Raw genomic sequence first — 19,362 nt, forward strand, 5'->3', positions numbered from 1 at the left:
TGCTGCTTATGATCCTGAGATGCCTTCTCCTGCAGCTTCTCCGGCGGCAGAGCATTACCTCTGCGAGGCCCTGCCATCCGGGTGTATTATCATGATATGATAACAGATGACAGACGGCTGAAGAAAAGGAAATGACAGCCACAAATCCAGGCGCTGTGCAGGCATAACAGCATAGGAGCAGAAAGCCCAGATCCCTCGTCGCTATAATGCCCACTGTGTGGGGGGGATACCCAACGCGCGCTCTCTCTCTCTATATATATATATATATATATATATATATATATATATATATATATATATATATATATATATATATATATATATATATATATATATATATATATATATATATATATATATATATATATATATATATATATATATATATATATATATATATATATATATATATATATATATATATATATATATATATGAAAATTAAAAAACTAAGGTTACAGGGACATTGTAGTTTGACTCAGATTTCACTCTTACAAAACCAGTGAAATTCAGCAGTTGTAGTTAGCTGTGCTAACTATAACTCGCTCCCCCGCAATACACTGCCTATGACCTCACATATGACATGGTCAGTGACATCACTGATGACATCTCAAATGACATCACTGATGACATCAAGTTAGTGTAATTGTTTTTAAGAGTTGATGGGTGTTAAACATATATACTATCCAACTACAAACGTTAAATTAGTATACTAGGTGCACTACTACTGAGTGATGCTACTTCTGCCATATACTAAGTGAGTAGCTGTGTGGCTGCATGTATCCTTGTGTGTTTGGGTGTGTGAAGTGGCTGTATGAGTGTATAAGTTGGTGTGTGAGTAGCTGTGTGGGTGAGTGAGATGTTGTGTGAGTGGCAGGATTGGTGAGTGGGTGTGTCAGTGGCTGTATGGGAGAGTGAGTGGCGGTGTGAGTGGCTACATGGGTGGGTAAGCGGATGTGTAGTGACTGCAAGGGTGGGTGAGTATCTAAATGGCTGTATGAGTGAGTGACTCGGTGTGTAAGTGGCTGTATGGGTGAGTGGGTGGTGGTTTGAGTGGTTGTTTGGTTTAGTGAGGTGGTGTTTGAGTGGCTGTATTGGAGAGTGTGTGAATGGCTGTATGGGTGTGTGCGCTGATATGTGAGTGCTTGTATGGATGTGTGAATGGGTATGTAAGTGGATGTGTGGGTGTGTGAGTGAGTGTGTGTGCTTGTATGGGTGAGTGGCTATACTGAGAGACTGTATAAGTGGATGTGTATGGGTGAGTGGGTGTGTGAGTGGTTATATGGGTGAGTGAAAGGTTGTTGGAATGGGTGTTCAAGTGAGTGTGTGTACCTCCATGGAGGAGTGAGTGGGTGTGTGAGTACTGGTATGGGTCTGTGAATGGGTGAGTGGTTGTGTTGGAGTGGGCGAAAAGGGGTTGTATGGGGGTGTGAGTGGTTCTGTGGATGATGTGATCAGTGATGTCACTGACCATGTCATGAGTGATGCAATATGTGAGGTCATAATCAGTGCACTGAGGGGACGTAAGTTATAGTTAGCTCAGGTTACTATAACTACTGAATTTCACTGTTTTTTAAATCTGAGCCTAACTATAAAATCCCTGTAACCACAGTTTTTTAAGTGAATTTCTAAGGTTTTTCAAAATCTATTTCTTAACTATGACGTCCCTGTAACCTTTAGTTTTTAAATGAATTTCAATGTGTTTTTTTAACTAGTAGGTGCGTTTGTAGAGTGGTGGGGAAACGGGGCTTGGCTTCCGAAGACCTCTCAGCAATGCCACTGTGTTGGACTAACTGGAGGTAACAGGAGGGGTAGATGACCCCCAAGGACCCTCAGCATCCAAGAGGACTTCATCCCCCAACCGGTTGCATGCCAAGAGGCACATTTGCAGAGTGGTGAAGAAAGGGGGCGTGACCTCCAACAACCTCTCAGCAATCTCACTGTGTGGGACTTACTGAAGGTAACAGGAGGGGTAGATGGCCCCCAGGATCCCTTGGAGTCAAGGAGTTTTCATCCCCAACCAGTAGTAAACCAGGAGGCGTGTTTGCATTGTGGTGGGGAAAGGGGGTGTGACCTCTAACAACCTCTCACTAGTCTTCCTGTGTGGGACTTACTGGAGGCAACAGGAAGGGTAGTTGCCCCCCCAGGACCCTCAAGAGCAAAGGGGACTTAATCCCCAAACTAGTAGTTTGCCAGGAGGCGCGTTTGCATAGTGGTGGAGAAAGGGGGCACATCCTCAGGCTACTTGCCGTCTGGCTTTAGGTCCTGGGAACCCCAGGGCCCTCTATTGTGTGTGCCCTTGACCCACCCACGGGCACCCACAGCCTCCACGGCCCCTGCTGGCTTCCTGCCTCATGCGAGAGCCGGCATTGCTTTTACAGATAGGGAGCTGATGCTAAACATGCAGCTCCCTCTGTGTAAAAGCAATTTTGCACAGCTTCTAGCAAGCAAGAGCATTTTTTATGCTCGCTCTTGCTTGCTAGAAGCAGAGCATTTACTATGGCTTAGCGGGAGCGGTAAAGCTTCCACCAAGCCATAGCAAACAGCTATGTCCCAAGGTTGGGCATCCCAGGACATAGCAGGAGCTGGCCCTAGGGGGGTGGCATTCCCAGGGCCATCTATAGCTCCAGGACGGGGGTCGTGCAGCCCCCTTAATTTCTTGAATTGTGCCCCCCCACCCCCGGGGAGGTGGTCTGCCGGGGGCATGCTGAGTTTAATTAATAAGGAGGGGGTGCACTTCCCCCCCTCTTAGGGTTTATGTCCTGGGGAGCCCCCTGTTTATGTTTTCTTAAAGCGGGGTCATGTAGATCCCAGAGGCCACCACCTCCCCAGGGCTAAACTACACATTAAATAGGGGGTCCACGCAGGCCAATGGCCCCAGGGACTACCACCTCCTAGGGGCTTTCTATTTTTTTTTTTCAATAAGGGGGGGGGGGCACGCGGACACCCTCCTGGGCCGCTCTCATGGTGGGGACTGCATCATTGATCTATTGAGGCATAATCTGTGGTGACTGGGAAAAGGGGACTATATGTTGTTCTTTCCTAGTGAGAACAGAGTCCATGGTTCTCCCTTTAAATTGCTAGGAGTATACAAATGTGTAAATCACTTGGAAGCTTCCCAGTTTGACCCTGCCAACCTCAGTAGTATCCAAATGTCTTCCTGCCTTTTGCCAGGATGATGAACAGCTTAACAAGCAGCCCCCCAGCGCGTTTCCCGCAGATTTTGGTGAAGAGTTCTTGATGCTGATGAATATGAGGACATCGCCACCAAGCAAAGAAGCTCTTACTTCATATAGTTAAGACGAATGACCCTTGTTTGGTGGATATTTACCTCTTTGCAGTATCATCATCTTCTTATTAGAAGGACTCATGCTGTCACATATTTCTGGATAAAGATGCTCCAGGAACAATCACATTGCCAAAACGCACACAAGGTCGCTGGTGACATTTCTTCGTGCTCAATTACGCAACTGTAGTGTAGAATACGTACTGGACATTTGCCCAAGGAGTTAGCACTTAGTAATTAAGCAGTAGAAAGAACTCCACTTGGGTAGATATTTTGTGCAAAACTGTGGACTCTTGTTGGATAAAAGGGCAGGTGTAGTTCATTTGTTGTCGTCACTCACACAGCTACTGACACACCCACTCTAACACTCACACACCCATTCACAAACACACTCAGAACCTCACTCAGATACTCATGCACCCACTCACAGACCCACTCAGACACATACACCCACTCACTGACCCATGCAGTCACTAATAGACCCACTGAAACACTCAAGCACTCACTCACACACTGACACACACACTCACGGAGGCACTCTCAAACCCACTCAAGACATTCACGCACCTACTCACACAACCAATGAGACACTGATGCAGCCACTCACAAATTCACTCTCAAAGGTTATAGGTTACAGTTAGGAAATACAATTATAAAAACCTTGGAACATTTTTACAATGTTGGAAAACAGACAGCATTCCACTATATTATCAATGGTATAGTAAAATTATTAGAACTCAAAGCTTATGCTAAAAGAGTAGAGACCTTTTTCATAGATTTTGGGCAATCTGGGGGTGGGGGAGGGGGCTTTATAGTGCAGTAATCTGTTTCAAGGTTCAGTATTAGAGTATAGTCTTATGAGTCTTTATTATGTGTGGAGCCTAAGACGTTTTGTATACTAGAGTTTGAGCTGAATGATGTATCGTATTTTATCTATTTATGTTTCATACCTATGTTTTAAGCTGATTAACCTTGTTAAACAATGCACTTTTATGCACCAGTGCAACTCAAAGATATTTGCTGCGGCCAAGGTCTGTTATCAATGATTCTGACTGATTAAATGTGTTTTGCACTTTAGGTATTTCAACACTCATGAAGACTTAACTGTTTCTTTATCTCCTCCAATTTCTAGATATCATATACTAGATATTGAGTAGAATAATGAATTTTATTTATCTTCATATCTAGGCCTTAAGCTGGTAAACAGTGTTACATGCTGCACTTTTCACACACTAGTACACTTTAAAGACATCTTCTGCTTCTAATGCTTATGATAATTTTTGACTGATGAAATGCATTTTTTACTCCAGAACTTTAATGATTAAATCGCTCCTATTCGTTTCCTAAGCAAAGGTGGTCAATACATCTCAGATAATCTTTGTGTTATTTGACCTGCTCAATAATTTTTTTTTTTTTTTAAACTTAGAGGGACAAAGGGTAAATGTACTTGTGGTTGTTTTCTTTTTCTTTTCAGTCTATGTATGTTCTTTTCGCTCCTTGATTTGTGCAGATATATCGGGTATGCTCTACTATGAACTCGCAATTAGTGTCAGTCCCCCTTCGAGCATTATTGTGAGAAGTGCATTTCAAATGAAGTCCAATGTGTCCCCGCAAATTTGGTGCAGTTACCATCCAGACTCCGTGCTCCCCATCTCACTCCCATACATATCTTACATGGTAAATCGTTTGTATAGCGATCTCTAGACCTAACAATGCCACAGACCAAAAGCATATCAGAGGACCTCAACATAGTATCTCTAAACGTAAAAGGGCTCAATCACCCAGTTAAGCGCATGAAAATATTCGACTATCTAGCCAAAACTAAGGGCAACATCATACTGCTCTAAGAAACAAAATTACCGGAGGAGGATGTAGGCTTTATCAAACATAACTGGGTCTCTCATATTTCCTGCTCACCAGCAAACCATAAGAAAAAAGGTGTAATTACCCTTATTGCTTGAAAATCCAATATCACCACTGTCTCTCACACACACAATGATGACGGGAGGCTTTTAGTCACACAACTGCAGAGAGGAGATGACCCCATCCACGTAATCAACATCTATGACACTAACTCCGATGAGCCCGATTTCTGGGAAAAGATCTCTAATACAATTGAGAGCTTCCCTCAGGATGAGCTCATCATAGTAGGCGGTGATTTTAACCTACGTTAGATCCCCTTATCGACCGCCAATCAAAATGCAGATATCATCCCACTCGCTCACATGAGGTCCTTAACAGAATCTGCACCAAATATAACCTAAGAGACTCATGGTGCCTCCAGCACCCAGATACAAGAGACTATACTTTTTATTCAGCCCTGCATAACTCCTACACTAGGATCGCCTACATCTTAATCTCAGGGACATTCACTCACCTCATTGACCAAACAGACATAGCCCCCAAATTAGTTTCAGATCACTACTGCATTACCACCAAACTTGCAGGCACCCATTCCTCACTACCCCCCAAAAGATGGCGCTTTAATGATGAGGTACTCTCTGATCCAGCACACAAAATAAAGATAGAAACTGCTATTAAAAACTATATTAAAGAAAACGACCTCCCAGATACAGATACACCCACACTGTGGGATGCGCTTAAGGTGACCATCAAAGGGTTAATCATTGGAATTAAGGGGGTAATCATTGGAATTAAAGCACAGATCAACAAAACTAAATCTAGAACTAAATCTAGAACTTGAGTCACTAGAGAGAGAAATCAAATCATTCGAATCATCCCATGCTGAGGCGTTAGATAACAAAGACACCATAGATCAGCTGGTTAGGCGGAAATGTGAATATAACAAAATTGTGAGTAAACGAGCTGGAGTGTGGATCAACAAATTCAAGGCACTCAAGCTCTGTGAAGGGAACAAAGCGGGCAAACTACTTGCCTCAAACATAAACAGAGACAGTTTAGTATCTCCTCGATTAAAGACTCCAATAATGTCATCCAGACGAAACAGAAAGAGATACTGAGAGTATTCCACTCCTTCTACGAGGATTTATACAAAAACAAACAAACTGTAGATTCGGTAGATTGCACCAGATACTTGGACTCGCTGAACCTACCAAAATTATCAGAGACGGATAGATCAGCGCTAGGGAAGCCCATTTCTGAAAAAGAACTGTCCAGCTCGATCAGATCACTCAAGAACAATAAGGGCCCGGACGCCTTCTCAGCCTCCTTCTATAGGGAGTTTGATAAGTCGCGACAACCAACATTACTAAAAGTGTTCAACTCCATAGCCAAAGAGGGATGTATTTCTAAGTCAATGAGGGAAGCCAACATCATAGTCATACCAAAGGAAGGAAAAGACCCTCTCTTGCCAAAAAACTACAGGCCAATCTCATTGATCAATGTGGACTGCAAGATTTATGCAAAAATCCTAGCCACTAGACTTAATGCGGTCCTCCCAAAATTAATCAGCAACTCGCAAGTAGGTTTCCTAAAATTTCTTATGTCCAGCGGTCACACGAGGCTATTATGCCATATTCTTGAGAAAGCAAAGATAACTTCTACCCCCTCTGTCGCTATTACCCTTGACGCAGAAAAAGCATTTGACAGAGTATTGTGGTCATTCTTGAAGCACTGCATGATATCCTTCGATCTTAGTGCTCCATACATTATCATGGTTATGGCGCTGTACTCAGACCCTTCTGCCCGAATAGCAATTAATGGTACCCTCTCGGAGGCGTTCACCCTAGAGCAGGGAACCAGACAGGACTGCCCTCTTTCCCCCTCATTATTTCTCCTGGCCTTGAAACCATTAATCAGGATATCAAACGCAATGATGAAATAAGAGGAGTAATCTTTGGCGAAACTCACGTAAAATTAGCCGCATATGCGGATGATATCCTCATTGTTACAGAAGAACCGAGCTTATCCATCAAGGCCCTGATGAATACCATAGAAATCTACTCTAGGCATTCCAGATATAAACTGAATCGAGACAAATCTGAGGTCAAGCCCCTAAACGTTCATTGCTCCCGAGAAATACTGGGTGATTCGGCCTGACAAGGCAGCCGGGGTATATCAAGTACATGGGGATTGAATTCGGTAGCACTTTATTAGAGACACTCCAACGAAATGAAGCTAACACCTTGGAGAAAATTAAAAATCTTCTTGATGCATGGTCCCCAAGATGTATTACATGGTGGAGTAGGATCGAGACCATCAAGATGATGATCACGCCGCTAGTGAATTACTTAAAAACTATGCTACCCCTCATGCTTTCAGAGGAATTCCAAAACAAGCTGGACATCCTATTTTCAAATTTCTAATGGAAAGGGAAAAAAGCAAGAATCAGTATAAAAAAAACTCAGATTAAACAAATCGCTAGGAGGGGTTAACCTAGCTGATTTTAAACTCTACCCGTCAGCATTCTGGCAAAACAAGGCTCATACTGGCTTGTTCCACCGGAAGAATACACCCCAGTGTGTCTAGACATTGAAAAATCACTTCTTAATAACCTTGCCCCACCAGCCCTTCTAACAGCAAACCTAACCAAAGTCATCTGCTCAAAGCCCATATTTAAAAACACAAAGCCTGCTCTGCTAAAGTTGGATAAACTACTAGACACTAGCATTAGACGATCTAACCACAAAATCCTATATAAAGGGAATACTCTTTATAATGAAACATGGATTGATAAGGGTATTTATTTTCCCCATCAACTTTCAAACGGCGCTTATCCATTATCTTTTAAAGAAATGCAGACTAGGTACGAACTAGGTCCCCTCGAATTTTACAACTTTTTAAAAATTAAGGCTGCATTGACAAAAACGAAACTATCACCCCCTACCTCCTTCCCTGCCACAATATATATAAAAAATAAATAGATTAGGGCACCAGGTCTCCTGGATATACAAGTTGCTACGGCCACAACACTCTGCCCTCAATAAGAACCTCACATCCTTCTGGGAATCTCACTCCTCCTCCCCGATCTCGGAGGTCGACTGGTCTAAAACCTAGAGCTCAGTTGCGAGGAACAAGATTACCTCAGCACTCTCACAGATGAAATTCTGGCTTTTACACAAGGCCTACTGGACACCAGCCTGTCTGCACTCACACAAATTTCGAGAAGGCCCCGTTTGCTGGAATTGTAAAGACAAAATAGGAGATCTGGAACACTTACTACTGTTATGAGATTGTGTGGTACCCTTTTGGGATAAGGTCTTTGACTTCATAGCTAAACTATTCTCATACCCCCTTAACAGGGAGCTATCAACGTTGGCATTCGGCTATCTCAGGGCGGAATCACCGAATGAAAAGGATGGGGCGCTTCTGGACCTTCTCCTAATGGCAGCGGTTAAAGTCATACTCAACAATTGGAAAGACACACGAAAAACTTCCTTTAAATGTTGGCTGAACTGGGTCACTCACCTAAGGCGGGCTGACAACGTAGCTCTCCAGAACTCACCATGGAAACCCCCCATTAGGCATTAGGCACATGTGGGACAGCCTTTATCTCTACTTTAACTCACACAAACCCCCATGATCCACAACAGAGGCCTGACTAACCAACCACCCTCATGAAATGCTCTCACACAGGTTTGCTGTAATACGCGAATGTTATCACACTATAGATTGTTAGTTGCATACCGGTACCTGGTTTGTCTGTTTTCTGACCTATGGAATTCTTTGTACTCCCCCTCGCTGAATATACTGGATACATTTTTAGTCATTGCTACTACCATGGTGGCTCTAGTATCTCTAGGCCAAGCATCACCTATAGGAGTAAGAGTGTCATTCTGCCACCCCAACCTGATCAATGTATCTGCTTTTATTGTCTTTATTGTTTATTTTCATATGGTTATTTTCAGTTTCGTATGCTTATTTCCTTGTTTCCATATGTATTTCATTTACTGTATTGTATGTGCTGCTTATTTGAAAACAACCAATAAAATATTTTTGAAAAAAATAAATAAAAATTCACTTAAAAAAACCAAAGTGGCATTATAGTTAAGAAACAACGTTAAAAAAAACTTTGAAATTCACTGAAAAAACAAAGGCCACAGGGACATTATAGCTAGGAAACAGAATTTAAAAAAAACCTTACATAAACCTATAGAATAAGTAAAATCTGTGATATCTAATTCAATTGGTCCTTAGAGTTGCACCTTTGGAGCAGCAGGTGCTCTGGTTGGGTGCACGTATGTATTGCTGGATTGTTTTGATTAACATTTTTTAAGACATGAGAGAAGTGCTGTGTCCTGATGGCTCGCTGCTTTGGTTTGCTGATTTCAGTACTACAGCTAGTGCTGTCTCTGCAGAGCCATAGGCTGGGTGACGTATCCTGCTGGTGTACTCAGCAGAACATATTCCTTAGTTTCTCTTATGACGGATTCACAGTCGTACAGGCCAATCAGATATACCCTGGAGCCAAGTTCTACTGACCCCCAGTGAAAAATCTGTGTAGCCTTATAATATGGACTGTCCGGCATCCCAAGTATGTGATGGAAAATGTGTGCAGACTGATGTGACCCAGTGCCTGTACTGGTGTATATGGGCGATGGCTCTAGGACTGAAGGCATCAGAGAACTTTGCAACAGGCAAGATACATGGGTTACAGCTGTTGGCATGCCCTTCTTTTTGCTGCTCTCATTTCTGTATTCTGGCAACTCTCCTGATACCAGTTCTGACAGTGTAGACATGTGAGACAGACAGACAGACAGACAGACGACACTCTCTCTCTCACTTTCTCACTCTCTCTCTCTCTTTCTCTCTCGATATTATTATGCGCTGTCCTTTTAAAAATGAATTGAGTGCCATGATTGAAAAGATGACACCGCAAAGTCTCTAATATCAAGTTTACAGAAAACTGAGGGAGTGTTTTAACTTTTGGAGGGATGAAATTAAGCAGCTGCCTCTAGGAGCATTACACGATACATTGTTGAAAATGAGACTTCTGAATGAAGGGCGGCACAGCCGACATGTAAATAGCGTTTTTACACCTTTGGACTTTAACATTTTGCATACAAACTCTCCCTTAAAGGCAGCTATAGACTCATTTGAATCAGATCCGAAGCATTCTGACATGTGACAGCCTACAATCACTGTGATTAACGGTTTCATCAGCATAGATGGGAAGGACAAATTCTTCAGTATGTATTTATAAAGGGTTTAAATTGAGAACGTTGTCGCACATTTAACTAATTACAATGAACTGCTGTTTTGTTCTGGTAAATACCGGAAATGAAGGTTTCAACAACAATCCAAAATAGTATGAGCTCTTGCCGCAATTGAGGAATGTTGCAGTATTCTGTTTGCGTTTTTAGCAGTATAAATAACGTGAACAAATTGCACTCTTTGGATTGATAAAGGCTGCGAACAGCCGAAATGTGTCTCCTTAGACTCTGAAGTGACTGGATCCAATAAATGAGTTAATTTACTTCTGCTTCTGAGTGCTCGCTCTCTCCTTATTGGGGAGGTTTTCTTTAGATGTATCCATGGCAGCTGCTTTGGAGGAGTATTAGAGGTCCCCATACAGCGACTAGGAGCCTGGACAAGGGAAGGTGAAGCCGGACCCAATGGGGGCCCAGGACAAACGCCGCTCGGAGGTAGGAAGCCCCCACGCCCATTTACATAGCCCGGGAAATGGGGCAACCAGGATTGGTCGCCCCAGGGCAAGGTACGCCCCCCCCCCCCCCAATCCGGGAGCAGGCTGTTGAGCGGCGAGGTGGGGATAAGAAGGGGCACAGGGCCCGATACTTACACGCTCCCCACCTTGTAGAAGGCAGAATCGACGACGTGTATTGGGATGTGGAATCCAGAGAAGCCAGAAAATGTCCCTCGTTGAGACAATCTAGAATTTCTGCAAGTGTGACCATGCAAAATCCTTCCTTTTTGAGGGATCTGTTCAGGTTGCGAAGGTCTAGTATCGGACGCCATTCCCCTGATTTCTTTTTGATAAGAAAAAAATCGGGAATAGAAACCCGTCCACTTCTGATGTGATGGAACCTTCTCAATTGCATTCTTGAGGCGCATCGTTAAAGCTTCTTTGAATAATAAGTGAAGACGAGGGGGAGGGGGTCCCTTGGGCGGAGTGGTGGGTGGCTTGGTGACAAATTGTAAGGTATGACCGTTGTTCACCAGGTCTAGAACCCATTGGTCTGATGTAATTTCTTGCCACTTGTCCACAAATGCTGAAATTCCACAGGGAGGGGAATAGGAGTGGAAGGCGCCCTGCGAAGATCACGGCTTTCTGTTGGAGTCGCGTCCTTGATTTTACAATCTTTTTCTTCCGCCTTGATGAGAGAAACCAGACGTGTTGGATTGCCTGTATGATGAATGATAAGATTGTCTATATTGGGGCTGGTATTGTCTATTCTGCTGGTTATGGTATCCTCCTCTAGAGGAAAACCCACGCCCTCTTGCACCTCTGAAGGTTCCGCGTTTGTACTGCAATGAACCCAAGGATCTTGCCGTATCAGTATCAGTTTTTATTGCTTGGAGAGCTTCGTCGATGTGTTTCCTAAACAATGATTTGCCATCATAGGCCATATCCAATATTTTTGTCTGGACTTCCGGCCTGAAAGTGGTGGCCTTAAGCCAACCCTGGCGTCTGAGTACTGCTGCACCAGCCAGTTGGCGAAAATTTGTATTCACAATATCTAGTGCGCAGTCTATGGTCTCGGATGCTGCGTGCTCTCCCTCAAATAGAATTTTTTGTGCTTCCTGTCTCTTGTCTTCCGTAATGAGCTCAATAAGTCCAGCCATCTCTGACCACATTTGGCGGTCATAACGCCCTATTATTGCTAGGGAGTTAGCTGCTCTGATGGAGGCAGCTGCCATTGTAGAAAACCTCTTGCCAAGCAAATCAAGACGACACCCCTCCTTGTCCGGTGGTGTAGTAATGGGTGTTGCCGGGTTCTTAGATCTTTGTTGGGCAGCCTGGGAAATTACCGAATCTGGTAGAGGATGGCAAATGAGACAGGATGGACTATTGGCCGGAGCACGGTATTTCTTGTCTATCCGTGGAAGCACCGCTGGCACAGATGCAGGATTTTTCATGATTTTTACCCCTTCTTTCCAGATGTAATCAATTATGGGGACAGCTCTTGTGATCTTTCTGGATTCCTCCTTAAAATCATGTAGGAAGCATTCAGATTGCTCAACCGTAACAGGCAAGTGAAATCTAGCAGCAGCGCGCTGCATTAGATTATGAAATCCCCCTATATCCTCTGGGGGCGAATCAGATGGTAGAGGAGTCGGTGGCGAAGGCATAGGGATAATATAAGAATCCCAAGGATCTGCCGGATCTGGAAGGTCACCCTCTTCGAATTCCTCTTCAGGACCTTTGTCGACAGGACGTTCGTCTATGCGGTAGTAATCAGCTGTACCTTCGTCGACACTTCTCTCTTCGACGATGGAGGCTTTGTCGACGGCAACGTCGTCGATATGGATTTCAACGTTGACTTAGTCGACGAGGTCTTCGTCGACGATCCCTCGACGATGGGTTTCTTTGACAGGATAGTAATCCTCGTCGACAGTATAGGAGAGGTGATAGACGTCGTCGAGACAGTCTTCGTCGACGAAGGAGCAGAAGAAGTGACAGAAATAGTCGACGAGGGAGGGAAAGCCAGAGATTTTGAAAGGCTTTCACTCACAGTTTTTGAAGACGGCTTTTTAGAGTCCTTGAGAGCAGAATCCTGAGGAGAGTGCGCTGATCCAGAGGAAATGAGAGGAGTCCTCTGAGAAGGGCCAGAAGTAGAGTGGGAAGATTTATGGCGTATTTCCCCTCACTTGAAGAGCTGTCATGAGACATAGCTCTCTTGCTGGAAGTTGAGGCTCTATCGTCCTCTTAAGCCGAAGAGGATTTAAGCCATAACAGCACTATCGCCTCCCTATCCCTAAGAGTCTTAGTAGGGAAGGTGCGGCAAATTTTGCAATCTTTTGCCTCATGTTTAGGGTAGAGGCAGTAGATGCAGTCCATATGCTGGTCATCAACATGGACTCTCTTCTTGGCGCAGGTTCCGCAGGACTTGAACAAGGCTTTCTGGTCAGACATCATGAATAAAGTAGAATCTGAGGGGCACTCAGGGAGACTCCCTTCCACATGACATGCGGTGAAAATCCGAGGAGAACTGGCTCTGCTGAGAGTGTTCTAGAGGGTGCTTACGGCTGATTGGTTGGTACCAATTTTTTGGTTCTTTTGGCATAATGATGTAGATAGGCTGCTAAGATCTAGGCCTTAGGCCTTTTCTTTGGGGCCTACTACTACTATTATCTTTGGCACTACTTTTGTATTTACCGTGGGACTCCCGCCTCGGCGACGGGGAATGATTCAGGCATGTGAATCTATGAAAGATACCCCAATACTCGATAATTGCAAAGACGATAAAATGTGTTAACATGGATGTATAAATGAGCATGAAAATTCCAAAATGTATAACCATGTAATGTTTAAATAAACTGCGACCTTTTAAGGCACCAAAGCGGGAATGATTCAGGCATGTGAATCTATGAAAGATACCCCAATACTGGATAATTGCAAAGACGATAAAATGTGTGAACATGGATGTATAAATGAGCATAAATTCCAAAATGTATAACCATGTAATGTTTAAATAAACTGCGACCTTTTAGGGCACCAAAGCAAGTTGTCAGTGGTGTGACTTAAAGAGTAAGATGGACGCAGTTGAAGTTGAGGGAGGGGGAGGATGACTCGCCTCATGGGAGGGGTTGGAGCCTGGGCCGGGAAGGCGAAGCCGGGCCCAATGGGGGCCCGGGACAAATGCCACCCACCCCGCCCATTTGCATAGCCCGTGAAATGGGGCAACCAAGATTGGTCGCCCCAGGGCAAGCTTCAGCCCCCCCCAATCTGGGGGCAAGCTGTTGAGCGGCGAGGGGGATAAAAAGGGGCATAAGGCCCAATACTTACACACTCCCCCCTCGTAGAAGGCAGAAGTGAAATCCCCCCCACCCACACCAGAAAGAGGCAGAGGTCACAGCCGCAGGGGTAGAGGTGAAGCGGAAGAAATCCAGGAAAGATAGATAAAAGAGATTAGTTACTAGAGGTAGATGAAAGGCTCACACAGATTCATTGGGATGCCTCACGGCAGGGGGTACCAAGGGAGCGAGATGTCAGGACTCAGCCTCAGGCAGGATAGATGAGATTCTCACACAGGGTCCTTGGGATGCCACACAGTAGGGACCCGTAAGAGCAGGGAGGTGCCAAGAAGGGGTCATGGGCAAGCGGGACGGCTCTTGCAGCCCAGGCAGGTCCTGACAGACACCCACCAAGTCGGTAGCAAGTTGAAGCCTAAACCCACGAATCAGAGGCTCAGACACGTGGGCCCCCTCCCTAGAAATTTGTTTGGCTGAGACCACATAATGACCAAGAATGTACTGAGATAATTGCAAAGACAATAAAATGTGTTAACATGGATGTTATAAATGACCATTATAAATGACCATGAAAATTGAAAAATGTATAACCATGTTATGTTTAAATAAACTGCGACATTTTAAGGCACCAGAGTACGTGGTCAGTGGTGTGATTTAAAGGGTAAGATGGACGCAGTTGAAGTTGAGGGAGGGGGAGGATGACTCGCCTCTTGGGAGGGGTTTGATGATTGGGATGAGAGGGCGTCCGAAGCAAGTGTGAGGGATCAGCCCTGAGATTCTTAAGAATCTTTTGGCGTGGACTCTCTTTCCTTGAGACAAGCTGTCTCCCTCACTTGAACATTGCGACTGACGTTTGGAACCAGGTACTGTAGCATTTGCCATATGGTGAGAGCAGGAGAACTTTCTGCGGACATGTAAATAGCAATTTTTTCACCTTTGGACTTTAAATTTCACAGACAAATTCACCCTCATAGGCAGCTATGGACTCATTTGAATTGGAACCAAAGCTTTCTGACATGTGGCAGCCTACAATTAGTGTGATTAACTGTTTCATCAGCAGAGATGGTAAGGGCAAATTCTTCCGTATGTAAATTGAGAATGATATCGCACATTTAACTAATTAGGATGAACTGTTTGCTCTGGTAAATACCACAAATGAAGATTTCAACAACAATCTAAAATAGTACGAGCAGTTGCCGCAAATGAGGAATGCTACAGTATTTTATTTATGTCTTTTTAGCAGTATAAATAACGTGACAAAATGGTGCTCTTTGGATTGATAAAGACTGTGAACAACCGAAACGCGTTTCCTTAGATTCTGAACTTACCTGATCCCCAATAAATGAGTTAATTTACTTCGCAGCCATGTATGATCACACCATGCTTCTGCTTGAAATGTTGCAATTTTGTTTAGAGAATAACTGCTTTTTATTTGAAGAACAATGGTACAAACAATTGACGGGGACTGCGATGGGAAGTTGCTTTGCTCCCAGCTACGCCTGTATGTTGATGGAGTGGTGGGAAGCTGAACACATTTGGAATGAGGTTAATGAAGACTGTGCAAACCACCTGATCCTGTGGATATGTTACATTGATGATATTTTCTGATATGGGACGGTCCACAGGATCTCTTGAAGGCATTTATCACAGGTTTAGCTGATAATAACCTGAATTTAACGTTCACTAGCAAGATACACCCCAACAGCATTGAGTTCCTGGACGTGCAGGTAGAAGTGAGGGATGACAATTCATACTAGGCTATTCAGAAAGGCGACAGCGGGCAACAGTATCTTGCTGCCCGGAGCCACCATCCAGAGAACCTTAAGAGAAACATCCCGTATGGAGAGCTCTTAAGGGCCAAGAGAAACTGCAGCACAGCAGATGCATACATTGAGGAGAAGACAATGGTGGGCAGATTCAAAACCTGAGGGTACACAGGAAGAACCATCAGGGAAGCTGTGGATAAGGCATCAAAATGAGACAGGAGTAGCCTACTAACTCCCAGAGTCAGGGATGAGAACAAGCAGGAGGTGAGGTTAATCAACACATACAACCATGAATGGAAGGCCATACATCAAACCATACAGAGACATTGGCACTTGATTAGAACAGATGTGACTATTGGTAGATTAGTTAATCCCAGCCCCAAGTGACGTACCGTAAGTTTAATTCCTTACGAGACATTTTGGTTCACAGCCACCTAGCGCAGGGTGGGGTAGCTCCTGGATCATGGCTGAGGGAACTCCTTCACAGATGTGGAAAGTGTAAAGCCTGTGCCAATAGCTCCAACATGAAGAGGTATAGTCGCCCCACTGGCAAAACAGCAAAAATACACAAGTTTATCAACTGTAACAGTGATCATGTGGTGTATGTGTTGGTGTGTATGTGTGGCCTGTGCTACGTGGGAAGTACCACTTTCCCGGTATAAAGAGGGTCCTGGAACATCTGCGAGCGATTCGAAATAAAGACTCAATGTACACTGTAGCAAAGCAGTGTCAACAAGTACATGGAGAGGTCAGACATCTGTTTTAAAATCTCATATTTTGGTGTTGACAGGATCCCAGTGCATGCGAGAGGGGGAGACCGAGAACACAAGTTGAGGCGCATAGAGTCCGAATACGTCATACAACTTCACAGATACCCCGGTAGCCTCACTCATGATGAGGAGCTCCACGTGCATCTAGGGTAGTGAAAAGGTAGAAAACCCACGGTGGCTTCCTGTTCTTGGACATAAACTATTTTTATAATACGCGGCGTAGTAGGGATAGATAGTATTTGCCCTTTGTTTTTTACTTTTTGCTTCATTTTCTACTATTTTGATTTCATTAATATATATTTTTCTTTTGTACTGAGCTTAGGTACAGAAAATTAGGGAGTGACAAAAAGAGGACTTAACCGTAAGTCGTAATGGAATTCACAGTTAAGATCTAGGACTATGCCACTTGGCGAATACCAGTGAACTGAAATCAAACTTGACGCCGCTTATTTACATGTGCATAGGAAATATGTATAACATTGCTGGGTGTTACAATCATGAAATGGCTTTATGCAAACATATTTGCACTAATTGATTTGAAAAGTATGTCCTAGTAACCTCGATACAAGCGGCAGTCAATTGTCTCATAATAGAAGAGTGCATCAGGCTCTTACGAGTTGATTTTCCATGAAATGCTGTTAGAAACATTATTAAGATGTAGAAATTAGCCACTTAGCAGAGAACTGTCATTACGATGTCGCTAACATGCAATTTTTCCTTTTCAGAATGCATCTAAAATGTAGCTCAAATATGCGTAATACTGCTGCATGTCATGTTTTAGAATGTCCTCAGTATTCGGGCAGTCTGTTTTCCAACGAACTGTAAATGTATCGTGCTCAGAAAAGTCTTTCTTTGCAATGGATTGTTGTTAGAAAATGGAGCACTTCCCGGTGTGTGAAGTGACTTAGACAAAGACCTTGCTGGTTGAAACGCGTCAGTCATTAAATAATTTTTTCTCAATATAATCCCGTAGTGCGGCTTTTCTTTGCGCAGCAGCGTGAGAGCATTTGGATGTGTATATATATATATATTCACTGAAAAAACCATAGGTTTCACACATGTTATAGTTAGCGGAAATTTTACTGATAAAAAACCAGTGAAATTCCCCCGTTATAGTTAGTGCAGGCAACTATAACTCACGCGACCGCAATCCTCTGCTGATGCTAATACTGTATTTAGACACTTATATGCCCATGTCTTCTTCCATACATTTTTAGCTATACATATATTACAAATATTTTTTTTTCATAAAGACACATATGTCATCAGCAGAAGATTGCGGTCGCGTGAGTTATAGTTGCCTGCACTAACTATAACGGGGGAATTTCACTGGTTTTTTATCAGTAAAATTTCCGCTAACTATAACATGTGTGAAACCTATGGTTTTTTCAGTGAATTTGCAAGGTTTTTTAAATGCTAATTCCTAACTATAACGTGTGTGAAACCTATGGTTTTTTCAGTGAATTTGTACGGTTTTTTAAATGCTAAGTTACTTTACGCCATTCGAGGCGTGCGCGCCCACTTAACGCAGTTCGTTCCGTGCACGGTTTTTATCAACTTTAATAAGCCCTGTACATTTGGTGGCCTTCGGCCACCAAAAGCACAGGGGGTGGGGTCAATGTGGATAGTGTTTTTTTTATTTCAATTTTATAATTTCATGTTGCCAAAATTTAGTTTTTTTTACCTATTAATAAGCCCTGTACATTTGGTGGCCTTCGGCCACCAAAAGCACAGGGGGTGGGGTAAGTGTGGATAGTGTTTTTTTTATTTTTATTTTTTTACCGTACGCTTACGGTAAGCGTACGGTAAGCGTACCCCGCGAAATTGCCGAAAAAAAAATAAAACCGTTTTTGCTCTTGGGGGATGTTTGTGGACTCCCTCAACATGACTATGTGGGAGGGAGTTGTCAAAACAGCCCCGTAACATGTTTTTGGCCATCATGTTTGATAAACAACACTCAGTGCGAGAGACAAAATGGCGGCCGCCGCTTCCTGGTTTCGGCCGATTCGAATGTTTACTAAGATCTAAGAGCCAATCAGAATCGCGCTCGCGCACGCCACCGTACGCTTACCGTAAGCGTACGGTAAGCGTACCGTAAGCGGGCTCAGATATATATTGATTTAAAGGCTATTTTCTCAGAATCTACTGAACAGATTTACACCAAACCTACAAAAGGCACTTCCTTGACCTAGGGACTACCTCTCTGCCAAATTTTGAGTAATTCTGTTCAGCCGTTCGGGCTGTAGCTCGTTCTAAAGGTCCTATGGAAAAATGCATGGGAAAAACGCGTTTTGGGACCCCCCTTTTATCTCAGCCCCCGCTTGACGGATCCCCCCGAGACTTTCAGGGTAGGAGCGGAGCGTAGCGCCCCACCTATTTTGAGAAATTCGCGAGGATTCGTCGACCGGCGCCAAAGTTATTCAAAATAGAATGTTGAGGTTTTCCTATGGAAACGTGGTCCTAACTATAACTACCTACTGGCGACCGCCAGTAGGTAATATATATATATATATATATATATATATATATATATATATATATATATATATATATATATATTACCTCCTGGCGGTCGCCAGTAGGTAGTTATAGTTAGGACCCCTTTTCCATAGGAAATCCGCAACATTCTATTTTGAATAACTTTGGCGCCGGTCGACGAATCCTCGCGAATTTCTCAAAATAGGTG

The 19,362-nt window shown here is 43.6% G+C and overlaps 1 protein-coding gene across 3 annotated transcripts in view; it reads right to left on the bottom strand.

Annotated features, from left to right (window-relative positions):
• Positions 1–19,362, bottom strand: part of MACROD1 (mono-ADP ribosylhydrolase 1) — a 2,692,027-nt gene that overhangs the window by 2,346,102 nt on the left and 326,563 nt on the right. The window lies entirely within an intron of this gene.

The sequence above is a fragment of the Triturus cristatus genome, chromosome 9, assembly GCF_964204655.1.
Source record: "Triturus cristatus chromosome 9, aTriCri1.1, whole genome shotgun sequence".
Lineage (NCBI taxonomy): Eukaryota > Metazoa > Chordata > Amphibia > Caudata > Salamandridae > Triturus > Triturus cristatus.